The sequence below is a fragment of the Cydia splendana genome, chromosome 15 (assembly GCF_910591565.1).
Source record: "Cydia splendana chromosome 15, ilCydSple1.2, whole genome shotgun sequence".
NCBI lineage: Eukaryota > Metazoa > Arthropoda > Insecta > Lepidoptera > Tortricidae > Cydia > Cydia splendana.
In genome coordinates, this window is record NC_085974.1 from 5,140,346 (window position 1) to 5,155,830 (window position 15,485).

The window sequence follows — 15,485 nt, forward strand, 5'->3', positions numbered from 1 at the left end:
GGCCCATTGCGTCCGCGCGGCGCGTGCGCAGCGCTGCGCCGAGCGAACGCGGCGGCCCGCCGCGTCGCGCAAGGTCACGTCAGTAGGATCGGACGTAGGCAGCGAGCGGTGCGCCGCGTTCCCGCGCGGCCGCGCCGCGTTCACGCGCGCCTTGAGGGCGTGTTGAGAGCGTGAGGCCGGCGCGATCGGCGCGCGCCCTGTTTGACCAGGCTTCGCGTCGGCATCACGCGGCGCGGACGCGGCGCATGCTAACAGGTTACCGACGTCAAACAGACTGCGTCCCGCCGGTATCACGCCCCGCTTCTGTCGCGCCCCGCGCCGCGCGGCCCATTGCGTCCGCGCGGCGCGTGCGCAGCGCTGCGCCGAGCGAACGCGGCGGCCCGCCGCGTCGCGCAAGGTCACGTCAGTAGGATCGGACGTAGGCAGCGAGCGGTGCGCCGCGTTCCCGCGCGGCCGCGCCGCGTTCACGCGCGCCTTGAGGGCGTGTTGAGAGCGTGAGGCCGGCGCGATCGGCGCGCGCCCTGTTTGACCAGGCTTCGCGTCGGCATCACGCGGCGCGGACGCGGCGCTGCGTCGCGCTCTGTGTGTGGCCAAGCCTTTAGTCGTTTCCTCACTGCTGAGGATCGTGGCTTCGACGGAAACGTTGCAATAGGCTTCTCCATTTATTGCGGTCTTCAGCTTGATGGAGAGCCTGTGACATCGGCATCTGCCGTTCTTTGGAGACCTGGTCTGACCATCGCGTGGGACTGGGTCCTCTTGGTCGCCTACCATCAACCTTGCCGGTTATAATTAGTTTTTCCAGATTATCAGTACTCCGACGTGCTATGTGACCGAAGTACTGAAGTATCCGGTGAAGACATATTGTAGAGAGGCGCTGTTGTGTGTCTAGCTTAATTTCCTTCAATATCGAAACGTTAGTGCGGCGTGCCGTCCAGGGAATCCGAAGCATTCTTCGCCAGCACCAGATCTCGAACGCGTCGACTCTTTTCCTATCCGCCGCTTTCAGAGTCCATCCCTCACAGCCGTACAGAAAGATGGGAAAGACCAGTGTTCTGATTATGTATACTTTTGTGTTTCTCTGGATGTTGTGGTCTTTCCAAATCTTATTAAGCTGAGTCATGGCGGACTTGGCAATACCGATGCGTCGACGAATTTCCTGCTCACAACCCCCCTTATTGCTAATCACCGAGCCGAGGTATTGAAAATTTTGCACGGTCTCTAAATCAGCCAGTAAATTGGTACGCTGCAGTGCATTGAACCGGTCGACGACCATCAAATTTGATCGATAGAGAGGCAGATAACAAAATTTCGAATATCGCGTTTCGCGGTAGGCCACCTGTAATCAAACCGCCTTGATCCATCAATGTCATAGTGAAAACTTCTCAAAAACTGTTTAAGGCTTGGTATGTAAATGTATAAGTACTCTATGGTTTACTATGTGCACTAGTGCTGCACTCTGGCGGCAGAACATTGCAGTAATACTCCCTATTAAAATAGAACCGGGGCCGATTCTAACTTAACAATTTGTTATGGTGTAAAAATGGTTTTGATACGACGATGACGATTTCATTTATTTATTTATTTACCCTTTATTGCACAAACGAAAACCTTACAGTACAAAAGGCGGACTTAATGCCATAAGGCATTCTCTACCAGTCAACCTTTAGGCAAAGCAGAGAGATTGTGGGCGGTGCTACTTTAACAATAACAACAAATATAAGTATACATATAAATATACATACTTATATTACATATAATATTATATACATAAATAAAGACAAAACATATAGAGCTTGTACATACATTATGAATCTTTCATTCTGCTAGCAAAGACAGCACGTAAAGATTTTTTAAATGCAAACTTATTTGGAGCATTTTTGATGCTGTAGGAATTCCGTTCCAAAGACGGGCCACCTGCACGGAAAACTAATTCGACATTCACATTTCAGACGAATTTTCTTGATGATAAGCGCGTCTCACGCATGGCTTTTATTTCCTTTCACATGCACATTGTGAGCTTTCTTAAAGGTCGTATAAAAGTAAGATCAAAACCGTAGCCCCGAGTCCCGCCGAGTTTGTTGCCGGTTCCATATTGGGATAGCCTCCTCCAAGGGGGGATTTAAATCTTCTCGAGGCAGTTGTAGGGTTGGAGACGGTGTAGCTTTATAAAATAGTCAAAAATAGGCCAAATATGATCACATGATTTCTGGACGACCCCCATGATGCCGTCTGTCAATATTACGAGCGGGACCGCAATATAATTATGCGCGTGCAATAGAGATAGGAACAGGCGAGTCAATGTACGAAAATCCTTGTGTTCTACCAGCTGTCGGCAACAAGTGCCGCATGAGGCCCGCGAGCCTCCCTGGCTATTTTGTGTGTAATATTGACAAACGACAATGTCTGATAAAGTCATAAATATTAACAAAGTGCGGCCCGCGACAACCTCGTTAACTACTATGTGGCCCTTGGTTGCTAAAAGGTCGCCGACCGCTGTGTTAGACCAAGAAAAGTCTGCAACTATTTTGATAGCATTAAGCAGACTACGCAGTACATTCGCCATCAGATATTTCGGCGCGGCCGAGGTGCTCAAAAATATCTGAACTATCAAAATCGTTGCGGTCTTGTCTTGGTATAACTCTAAGGGCCACTTGCACCATTCCACTAACCCGGGGTTAACCGGTTAAACCTGGACCTACGTACCATGGTTACCAGTAAAAGATAAGATAAAGATAAAAAATAGTTTATTCAAGTAGGCATATTACAATGCGCTTATGAACGTCAAATAAACCTTTACCGGCTCCAACCGTACACCTCTGCCCCGAGAAGATTTAAATCCCCCCTCAATTGGAGGAGGGTATCCCAATATGGGACCGGCAACAAACTCGGCGGGACACCTCTTTTCAAAACATTATTACATCTTATAATTAACATGCATTACGAGTAATTAAGAAAAATACAATTTAAATTACTATAGAATTCATGCAATTATACTCAGTGAGTACATAACTTTATACAATTACGTAGCTCTTTCAGAAAACATATCAAATTCTTACAAAAGGAAAAGAAAATAAAACCAATAAAAGAAATGAGAATACATATTATATATATGAATCTGACTGATTGTTATGAGATGCAGTACAATTTGACACTGGGTTAATGGTTTAATGGGACGGTGCAAGTGGGCCTAAGTGTCTTTTATTTTAGTTCTCACTCTCTAACAAACCCGATATTTGAAATGATTAATGAAACACGTTGTCCCTCTCTAAAGCTTCCGTCATACACTGTGTGATGGAGCCTTAACGCGTGAATCCTTTCCATGCAATGAAGCAAAACATTCACAATCTCTTCTCTTCGTACTGCCCCTGTATTTCAAATGTACTTTATGCAAATGAAATGATTACAGCTTTGGCACTGTATCGGCACTAATTGGAATTGAAATAGAGTCGGACCAAAAAAAGTCTGCAGCGGATTTGATAGCCCACGCAGTGCAAGTGTCATTTATACGTCATAATTTCATATAAGTTTGACGTTTAAAATAACACTTTCACTGCGTGGGCTATCAAATCCGCTGCAGACTATACTTGGTTTCTCTATTTATATTGCAGACCGCGGTCCACGATGTGTTAGTACAGGTACAATTAATATTTACATACTTATATTTAAATGCCACGCTATTATTATTTTAATCCATACCGCAGTATATAATTAATTCATTACGATATGCCCAGAATTCTATTATTGACTGAACAATTTACATTTCGATTTTAGTAATAACGTTATCTGCTATTGCCAATAATTACATTTATGTTGGAAATTATATTTTAACCACGGCGGTGGCAAACAGGCGTACGGCATCCGTAGTTGTATGTGGACACCGTAATTGACAGTTGATTAGTGATAGAGTTAGACCAAGAAAAGTCTGCAGCGATTTTGATAGCCCACGCAGTGCAAGTTGACAAATTTTAAACGTGAACTTCTATGAAATTATGACGTGTAAATATCTGCTACCTGTCAAAATCGTTGCAGACTTGTCTTGGTCTTGGCGGCGGTGAACTTCATTCATTTTATCAAGGAAATTTACAGTTGTAAGTACAATGTTTGGACAGTTGCCCTGTCAATCCCTAGAATTATGTCATTTTTAGGGCTCCGTACCCAAAGGGTAAACACGGGACCCTATTACTAAGACTCCCCTGTCCGTCCGTCCGTCCGTCTGTCACGGCTACCTCATGAACCGAGATAGATAGGCAGTTGAAATTTACACAGATGATGTATTTCTGTTGCCACTATAACAACAAATACTAAAAAGTACGGAACCCTCGGTGGGCGAGTCCCACTCGCACTTATCCGGTTTTTATTTAGTTTTTTTTATGGAATTTTATGCCAGTTTTATAAAAATGTCAGTTTACCTACCTACACATAAACTTTACTCTTTGCGTGCTATTTTAAACGTTATAATGACATACAAGTTTAAAATAAGTAAAATAACACTTGCACAGTCTGTGCTATAAAATCGCTGCAGAGTAAGCTTGGTCTGACTCTACTTAATATCACCTCGCATTGCAAACGAAAGTGACCCAGCCTTAAGACGAAACGGGAGCTGAGCTACAAGTCAATTTTGAGATTTCAAGCTGAATATACCCGTCGCTCTGACGGGGCGTGAGAGACTGTATTTGTGTGTGTAATGCACGCACACAGATGCGTACGCTTGCACCCGCGCGCGCCTCATTGCCGACAATTTGCAATGTTATTTTTCGTGCGTTACTGCCACGAGGCGTTCACTTATTATACTGTGTTGCGATTGAATTTTTTGACCCGGCTTACGTTTACGGAACTCGATAATCTTTCTACTACTGTGACTTGGCTTTGTTTACTTGACTTTGCTGATCAGCTTATTGTTTTGGACTCCGTGAGTTGTGGTTACCTATTGGACCGCACGCAATTCATCTACCTTTATTCAAGTAATTAAGCGTAATTAGCCGAAACCTTTATAAGAGTGTAATTCATAAGAAGTACATAAGATATAATTTATGTACTGGTTTGCTGTTAGCTTTTAATTGTGTCACTTTACATATATGTTACTCAAATAACTAACACGGTTACACTGTTGTAAGAACATTATTTTTCAGGTAGGCCTTATTATACCTACTATAGGCCTTATTACCTCCTAGTACCTTAGTAGTAGTAGTACTACTACGGAAATTGATTCAAAGACTCAAGACTGACTTAAGTGGCAGTAGGGTGGGTGTAGGGTTTTTTCTAGGCTTAATGAGTTCGCTGAAGCTTATTTTTTATACTTAGCGCACAGAACCACTAGTTTAACAGTATCAGCTCTAACCACATGTCACCATTTTGTCCTTTACGTAACAAACTCAGGGGCCCAGAATATCCGATGTACCTATCAAATCAAGGTTCTGTACCAAATAAGGCCCGGTTATTATAGTTCGTTATTTTTTAGCATTAGAAAGAAGGTAAACAATCATGACGTGTCTTTTTATTAATAATTATTAAAAAACGCTTTCAAAAATTAGTTTATATTACTTATGAAAGCAAAAGAATATAAAAAAGTATATGATTAATACATACATACATACATACAATCACGCCTATTTCCCGGAGGGGTAGGCAGAGACCACGAATTTTCACTTGCTACGATCCTGACATACCACTTTCGCTTCCTTCACATTCATAACATTCCTCATACACGCTCGCCGGTTTAGGGTGCTCTTGCTCATTAATATGATTTATAATTCTAACATATTTGCTATGACTTATTTTTCAATGGTAATTTTTAATAAGACATGTCAAAATCTGTTACCTTAATGCAAAAAAAACGAACTTTAAGCGTGCTAACTTTCAAAATTTCATTTTTTATAAGATAGTATAAGTAGATGGGCAAAAATTTTGCGTCCATGTCCACCAGTGAGTAAGTGATTGAGATACCTAAACATTTAACTTTATAATGTAAAATGATATAATTTACTAACCTACTCGTTTAATTTCAGGTAGGTTGAATAAGGAACCAAGTAACCATGGGGAGGAGCAGTATTTACTAACATTTTCTTTTTGGGTCTTCAGAGTGTATCGTTTCCTTTTTAGGGTTCCGTACCCAAAGGGTAAAACGGGACCCTATTACTAAGACTTCGCTGTCCGTCCGTCCGTCCGTCCGTCCGTCCGTCTGTCACCAGGTTGTATCTCACGAACCATGATAGCTAGACAGTTGAAATTTTCACAGATGATGTATTTCTGTTGCCGCTATAACAACAAATACTAAAAACAGAATAAAATAAAGATTTAAATGGGGCTCCCATACAACAAACGTGATTTTTGACCAAAGTTAAGCAACGTCGGGAGTGGTCAGTACTTGGATGGGTGACCGTTTTTTTTTTTGCTTTTTTTTCGTTTTTTTTTTTGCATTATGGTACGGAACCCTTCGTGCGCGAGTCCGACTCGCACTTGCCCGGTTTTTTTTATTTTTGCACATATTACACTTAAATATATATTCTCTGTGTAAACCCTTACGTCTTTCAATGACAAAGGCAAGATCAGCAAATGTACAATTTGTATGATCGTGCCTGATATTTGAGATCACAGAAAATAAATATTTTAAATCCACTATTCTGCGACCTTCTAAAATTTTGTTTTATCATGATTCATGATCAAAAAGCTCGGATTCAATAGTCATATCAAACGTCGATTATGCAGTTGATGATGAGCTTGCATTTTCTACCATTGGTGCTGCAAATGCATCAACCGGTGGCGATAAACTTTGCCCTCTTGTAAAACAAATTACTATTGTGATTGTGTCCAGCAAAAGGCCAAAATTCGGTTTACTTTCCTGTTTAAAATATTACTAATTTATTCATATTTCAGATTAGGTACATAGGTAACTGTCTGAATGTTACAATGCCAGCTGGCAAATTCTATCACATTTGTTTGTTTGGTAGTCATGGTAACATTCACTTACATTGATATCCTTATTAAGATCTGTATCTTATTATCCAGACCTTAAAATATTGCCACCGTTGCCCTTTAAAAAAATACTGTTTAAATAATTGGCTACTCAAACAATGCTTTTATAGTACAGTGGAACCTGGATAATTGCAATCTCAAGGGACCGGCCATTTTTTGTCAATTAACCATTTTTTCATTTAAGCAGGTCGTGTCAATTAACGAGGTTCAAAAAATCGTTGTGTCAATTATAGAGGTTTTCATTAATAGAGGTTGCGTTCTGACAAATTTCTTTTATGGAGGTGCAAATAACCATTGAAAGTAGATTTACACGCTTACGTTCTGGGTTTCTGGTCTATATATAGCTTCTATACTTGCACTTTTACACTACATTAATTACTACTTTATTTTCTTATTAATCATTTGGGTTTAAAAAATTCCCTTGAATTGTAGAAGAAAGTTTTATTGGAATGTAAAAAGCATACTTTGTTTTTGATTTAATAAAAAATATTTCACCTACTACAGGCTGTGATAGATACCCGATAAATAAATTGAATTCTGGATGAAGATATAAATAAAATGATCACTGCTATTAAAATATTGTTTCTGCTGTCTACAACTACATTATTTCAATTACAGAGGTAATAAGTAAGACTCGTTTCAATAATAGAGGTAAAAAGGAGAGCAAAAATAACGGATTTTTTTTAGCACAGTGTCAATTATAGAGGTCTTAGTTGCGACGTGGTCAATTACAGAGGCAAAATTACGAAAAGCCCTAAAATCTAAATTGCAATTATAGAGGTTCCAAAATTTCAATTATAGAGGCCCTTTGGTCTCAAGGGACCGGGACCGGACTTTTGGTTGCAATTATTGAGGTTTTCCATTTATCCAGGTGCCAATTAACCAGGTTTCACTGTATAAATAATGACTACACAAAAATGGGTAGTATTGTATATAATGCACGAAATAAGGCCCGATTCTTAAGCGGGTTTAAATTTTGAGGCCATTTCCGCTAATACTATAGACAAAATATCAAGTTTAATAAACACAAAAAAAAAACATTGATGGGCCTTATTTTATAATTTAGGCCTTACTTTGTAATTTAAAGTAGAGTTAGGCCAAGAAAAATCTATAGCGATTTTGATAGAACACGCAGTGCAAGTATTATTTCAAACGTCGCTTCTATGAAATTATGACATATAAATAACACTTGCACTGCGTGTGCTATCAAAATTGCTGTAGACTTTTCTTGGTCTGACTCTAAAATATTCTTTATTACACCACAAACATAAAAACAAATTAAAAAAAAACCGGCGAAGTGCAAGTCGGACTCGCACACGAAGGGTTCCGTACCATTATTTATAAAAACGGTCACCCATCCAAGTACTGACCCCGCCCGACGTTACTTAACTTCGGTCAAAAATCACGTTTGTTGTATGGGAGGCCCCACTAAAATTTTTATTTTATCCTGTTTTTAGTATTTGTTGTTATAGCGGCAACAGAAATAAATCATCTGTGAAAATTTCAACTGTCTAGCTATCACGGTTCGTGAGATACAGCCTGGTGACAGACGGACGGACGGACAGCGGAATCTTAGTAATAGGGTCCCGTGTTTTACCCTTTGGGTACGGAACCCTAAAACCGATTTACAATGTAGATAAAGGTAGCAACAGGTGGTCTTATCGCTGTTAGTTCTTATTCTTCGTTTGTTTAGCATTAGAGTGAAGGTGACGTGTCTTTTTTAAGCATGCAATCGTATAATTATTTAGCTTTTTTTGTAATAGTTATGTACTTAGTGGTTAATATTAGTAATTACTATTTTTTTTTTCAATAATGCTTAAAAACGAAGTATAGACATGACAACCAAATATTAACGCCATTGTAGGGCAGGCTATACAGAACATGAATCATTAGTACTGTCACGCTCCGTGATTGTTGAGCCATTTAGGGTTCTAGCTAAATTGGACATTCCATAGAGCACGAGTAAGTATGGAACAACCAATTCAGCTAGGACCCTAAATTGCTCGACAATTACGAAGCGTGCCTGTAGGTACCTAAAAATTTTGTTAACCCATTTTAACCATGCAATAAAATATTTTTGATTTTGATTTCTAATTTGAAATATTAGAATCAAAAAGTTCATAATAGATTGTATATCATAACTACAAAAATGTGTTCCCTACTCTCAACCCAAAACCCCTTGTATCTTAGGATCTAGATATTTTCACACAAGACGGTTTATCGATAACTTCTTACATCACTAGATTATCGACATTAAATGTCGACTATTGCCCATCACTTTTCTGGCTGTGTACGTATTTAGAATCTTGACTCCGCCCCTAAAATTAGTGCGATAGGGACAACTGCAGCTGAGGCGAAAAATCCTGCGTAAAAATGACAAAAATCGAGGTTTCGTAGTCCTCTTTTTCCTCCCCCAAAACTTAACCAATCGTAACCAAATTTGGAAATCTAAATGATTATGAAATTATCTGTGTCGGACCGTTTTGCTTTTTTGGCTAATTGATATCAGTTTTGAATACCACGCCTCTCATTGCGGCATAGTCTATTAGGCCATTTTGGCCGTTTTTGAAGGGCTCTAGCGCCTTAAAAAACAAAAATATCAAAAAAAGCAAAACGGTCCGACACAGATATTGACAATATTAATCTGTGTTGAAAAAATCATTGCTCTAGCTTCAAAAACCACGGAGGAAAACGAGGACTACGTTTGTATGGAGGAATGACCACTCCTGTTGGCTCTTAATTGTCCAAAAACAACACCCAGTAAGTGTGTAGCCGTTGCGGACATAAAACTTAATTTAAATTCAGCGAGCGACTTTATGGTCCCTTCCTGTGCTTCAACTGTTTGTCCCTCCCTTTACGGCGCTGACAGTTGGATCAGTTTTAATTAGATTTTATAATACATTACATTCTATTCATTAATCTAAAACGGTAAGAGGGTAAAACGGTATTCGAAAACCGATCGGCCTTCCTACAAAAAGTGCCCGGCGACCGTGTAGATGTAATAAGCGCTTACAGAGGTTATCAAGCTGTGTTTACAGGCACAGACAACGACATCGTGTATAGCAATGTCCCGCTCGCACACCGGAGCGATGTGCGGAACCGCATCCAAGTATAAATCGCCTATACAATAGTATTTTTCACTTAGCTTGAAGTTCGTTCAGGAGGTGCGTACACGAAAGCGCATGATACATTTGGGGCACCAATCAAAAAGGTGTTAACTTCTATATTTAACATTTTTTAACACTCAAGTTTTAAAAACTTTTTTTTTTAGCTGCTTCTGTACTACTTAACTCCACATTACTACAACAAACCGTGCTTGAAACGGAACGCAATGAGTCAAAGTTGCCACACTGATGTTTTTTCCTGGAATTAAGGAAAGTATAGATTATGGTCGATATCTCTTGACTCCCTGTCACTCGTAGAAGCAGTGGCGGATTTGCAATCTTGGCCGCTCCTAGGCCCCAGTCCGTACAGTAAGTACACCCATCATATAGGGACTGTAGGTAGACCCGAGGTTTTAATTTCAACTCAATACCTCCACGCGTTCCCGAGATAAAGGGTTTTGACAGACAGACAGACGGACGGACGTACGGACAACAAAGTGATCCTATAAGCCTATAAAGGTTCCGTTTTTTCCTTTTGAGGTACGGAACCTTAAAAATGGAGTGTTAAGCTGATGTCATCCACGTTTCAACTTCAATATTTATTGAGCAAATAGGCTACAAGGGCACTTTTAAGAGCGCTATTACATTTCGGCGTTGAGCGAGTTTAGGTATTTTACGCGCTGCGGCAGGCCGTGCGAGCTCAGTATGCCGATCCCTTCTACCACACTCGCACTACAATGATGGATTAAACATTCTTGATCCTTCGCGAAGCATATTGAAATCAACCATAACAACACTAACTGTACTTAACTTTTAAAGTTCTAAAACTGTTATTTGGTAAGCACGAAAATACTAAATGCAGTGCAAATGTACATAGGGGCTGTTCATAAATTACGTCATCTATTTTTGACGATTTTTGAAACCCCCACCCCTCAAATCATCCAAAAATCAAGCTTCGGATGACTCTGTTTCCCCCTACGTCATGTTACCATCATCCGATGTCCAGACCCCCCCCCCCCCACTCCTCCCATTTGAAACGACGTAATTTATGAATAGCCCCATACTCGTACTTATGTAGGTATATTACTCGAAAGAAATTATAGGTACCTACTCGCTTATTTACATGTTTCGTCATTGCATTTGGTACCTATAGGTTGTAAAGTTTGTATCAACGAGGGTTTAAAAACGAACTGGTACTGAGGATCTGATGATGATTAAGGTGGTCACGGATACCAATCAACCATGTAGTAACATGATTAGGCTCGTTTGATTCGTCTCAACAAGATCTTTGACACTGAAGATACACAGGGTCTGATGATGGAGCTGGAAGGTGGCTACGGGTACCAGTCTATCATGTAACTAAACAACTTCGTCTTTGGGCTCGTTTGATTCGTCTCAACAAGATCTTTGACACAAGACAGTACTCAGGGTCTGATGATGGAGCTGGAAGGTGGTCACCATTACCAATCAACCATGCAACTAAACCACATCGTGTTTAGGATCGTTTGATTCGTCTCAACAAGATCTTTGACACTAGGTGATACTCAGAGTCTGATGATGGAGGTGGAAGGTGGTCACCGGTACCAATCAACCATGCAACTAAACCACTTCGTGTTTAGGCTCGTTTTATTCGTTTCAACAAGATCTTTGACACAAGATAGTACTCAGGGTCTGATGTTGGATCGGAAGGTGGTCACCGGTACCAATCAACCATGCAACTAAACCACTTCGTGTTTAGGCACGTTTTATTCATCTCAACAAGATCTTTGACACAACTTGTTTTGTACTCAGGGTCTGATAATGGAGCGCGAAGGTGGCGACGGGTACCTGTCTATCATCATCAGCTCCATCATCAGACCCTGAGTAGTATCTTGTGTCAAACATCTTATTGCGACGAATCAAATGAGCCCAAACACGAAGTGGTTCAGTTACATGGTAGACTGGTACCCGTGGCCACAGTCCAGCTCCATCATCAGACCCTGAGTACTAACTTGTGTCAAAGATCTTGTTGCGACGAATCGAACGAAGCCAAACACAAAGTGGTTTAGTTGCATGGTTGATTGGTATCGGTCACCATCTTCCGGATCCATCATCAGACCCTCAGTACTACCTTGTGTCAAAGATCTTGTTGCGACAAATCAAACGAGCCCAAACACGAAGTGGTTCAGTTACATGGTAGACTGGTACCCGTGGCCACCTTCTAGCTCCATCATCAGATCCTGAGTACTATCTTGTGTCCAAGGTCTTGTTGAGACGAATCAAACGAGCCTAAACACGAAGTGGTTTAGTTGCATGGTTGATTGGTACCGGTGTCCACCTTCCGGCTCCAACATCAGACCCTGAGTACTATCTTGTGTCAAAGATCTTATTGAAACGAATAAAACGAGCCTAAACACGAAGTGGTTTAGTGACATGGTTGATTGGTACCGGTGACCACCTGCCGGCTCCATCATCAGACCCTGAGTACTATCATGTGTCAAAGATCTTGTTGAGACGAATCAAACGAGCCTAAACACGAAGTGGTTTAGTTGCATGGTTGATTGGTACCGGTGACCACCTTCCGGCTCCATCATCAGACCCTGAGTATTATCTTGTGTCAAAGATCTTGTTGAGACGAATCAAACGAGCCCAAACACGAAGTGGTTTAGTTGCATGGTTGATTGGTACCGGTGACCACCTTCCGGCTCCATCATCAGACCCTGAGTACTATCTTAAGTCAAAGATCTTGTTGAGACGAATAAAACGAGCCTAAACACGAAGTGGTTCAGTTGCATTGTTGATTGGTACTGGTGACCACCTTCCGGCTCCATCATCAGACCCTGAGTACTATCTTAAGTCAAAGATCTTGTTGAGCCGAATCAAACGAGCCCAAACACGAAGTGGTTTAGTTGCATGGTTGATTGGTACCGGTGACCACCTTCCGGCTCCATCATCAGACCCTGAGTACAATCTTATGTCAAAGATCTTGTTGAGATGAATAAAACGAGCCTAAACACGAAGTGGTTTAGTTGCATGGTTCAAAGTCTCTCGTTGCGGTTTACACGCACACAGTATAGCGTTTTACACGGCGCTCGCCGCACACAATGATAAAAAATCTCGTCGTCGCCGTTGAAAATGTGCGGAGCCGACCGACACACGTCCTGCCTCTACAAGCTCTGCCGCGGCACTGAGCTGGCGCAGCGCGCGTCATCGCTAATATAGAGTAGTTTTCAAAAAATTGCCAAAAAATTATAGTAGAATTTCATAAACACTAATGTATACCAACAGTATAAGCAAACGTTGCAGATTGCTTGAGTATGAAAATGACTTCGATATTAAGTAGATTTTCGTAGGAATTGACACTTGTTTCGGAGAGAAAATCGAGTTCGTTTTACTTTGATTTTCTCTTTCTCAAAGGTATGTAGGAAAAATATAGTTTGATATGCCTAAAGTACAGGGTATTAGTAATACAAAATAGCCAGGTTTAGCAGAGTAAAATTCTCAACATTTCCAAATAAGAGCTCGCCATTCAGTGCTTCACGGGGTTTTTCGGAAACGACCATCAGAAAAAAAATCATTACTAATTTAATAAGTCCTTTTTCTAATATTTACAACGATATTTATAAAGATAAGAAGACGCTTTTACTGGAACAAGTACTCATTGTTTCTAATAATCAGCGCAAAGTCCTGAATTTCGTCGACTAGTATCATCAATTTTGCATTATTTCGACTTTTCTTGTAAGAGCGCTCTTAAACGTCAACATTGAATTTACATACAAGCAAAAATTATAATAATACATCAACACTTATAAAATACAACTAAGTGCAACTACCAATTGAAACTAACGGAACTTTCGTGTTACAATTACTTAGATATAAAATATTTGCCACTTAAATGCTAAGACGTATATGATTATATGATTGGTCGATAGGGGGCGCATGCCTAATGCATGGGACTTATTTTGTCCTGTTTGGGGCGTCTACAACAACGGCGTCTATACGTAATACGCTGAAACAAATAAACAATATAAGCAAAATTGTGAGATGCAATACACATTGGACGAAGATATTGGACAGAATGAAATACCACCCAAAGGCAAGAATCGAAAGGAATTAATTTCAAAATTCTAAATATATCCCATCTCACGAATTGTCTCCTAAATGTTATAACTGCAATAGAAGTGTACTGTACAACCACACAGCAATACATACAATTTTAGTCACACATTTTTCTATGTATGGATGGAGGGATGTAGAAAAATAACCTGGCAACATTATTTGGTTTTTGATTTTCGCCATCTGACACATACGTCACGTCAGTTGAATGGACACTGCGGTTTGCGGCAAATGATCGCAGAGTAGTGGGTTTTACGGATTTGTAATTATACTGCAGTTCGTAATTCTTTCGTTTCCCCAGTTTCTAGTGTTCCGATTGTGTAATTACTACTCGCGGAGTGTGTAAATTTATACGAAATAGCGCGAGAGAAAGTGTCTAAAATGCGCTAGTGCTGTTTTTTAGACAAGACAAGTTTTTGTGTGCAAATTTATTCCCGTTTTGGCGCAAGTTGTGAGGAAAATCACGTCGCAATAATAAGGTGAGTAATAATATTTTATAACTGGATTAGTTCTTTGTTAGCACGTTTAAAAAGGAAAGGGTCGTTCTAATTTTAGAATAGGTACAATTACCATGTGCGAATGGCATATTGTTTACATGTCTTCTTAGATTCGGGATGGAAAAATCCAAGGTAGTTTTATAAATTAAATCAATGAACGGATATTCTGGAATGAATATCTTTGCATGTCTGTTATGTCATAGATGTTAAGAAGTGTCTAAAAACATTATGTGTTTAGTAACATTTATACAATCTCGCAAATTCCAATGGAGTTCAAGGGCATTTATAGTTGTAAGATAATAAGTCGTATTTTACAATAAAACTTAATTATATCAAATACTTATGCATAATAAACATAAACATCCCATTTAAGGTATCCTATTTTTTTTAAAGGCAGAGACTATTTTTTTTCTGGAGCTTACTGGACTTGTTATTCTGCCTAGTCTCTGGATGGAACTTTTCAGTTTAGAACTGATTATACTCAGCCAGTGTTCATATTGAAATGACCTCTGCTTCCAATAGACACTATAAGGATGCATTCCATTAGATGGTCTCCGCTGAAACCCAATTATGCACTTAACAATATCTGGTCAGTTTTCCTATGACATCATAGCAAAACTGACCATAGTGTTGCAGAAAGCAACCAATGTCAATGTTAAGTGATACATACTAATACTGCCCTTCTAAGCCCAATAGCAGTATCTCAAAAACAAATGATGTTGAAAATAGAATTTTCAGATAAAGAATGTAAGGTAAATGTTTGCATAAAATTTTTATTTGATAACGCTAATCGGCTTAGCAGGGCAGAATAATAGTA

At 40.1% G+C, this 15,485-nt stretch overlaps 1 protein-coding gene and 2 long non-coding RNA genes across 3 annotated transcripts in view; 1 reads left to right on the forward strand and 2 right to left on the reverse strand.

Moving 5' to 3' along the window:
- Positions 1-15,485, reverse strand: part of LOC134797578 (uncharacterized) — a 407,161-nt gene that overhangs the window by 229,654 nt on the left and 162,022 nt on the right. The gene's annotated exons all lie outside the window — the stretch shown is intronic.
- LOC134797580 (uncharacterized) overlaps positions 1-15,485 on the reverse strand; it is a 182,560-nt gene that overhangs the window by 108,143 nt on the left and 58,932 nt on the right. The window lies entirely within an intron of this gene.
- Positions 14,361-15,485, forward strand: part of LOC134797540 (beta-1,4-N-acetylgalactosaminyltransferase bre-4-like) — a 383,682-nt gene continuing 382,557 nt past the window's right edge. Inside the window, exon 1 of the mRNA XM_063769820.1 lies at positions 14,361-14,650. The gene's annotated coding sequence lies outside the window, so the exon portion shown is untranslated. The remainder of the gene's footprint in view (positions 14,651-15,485) is intronic.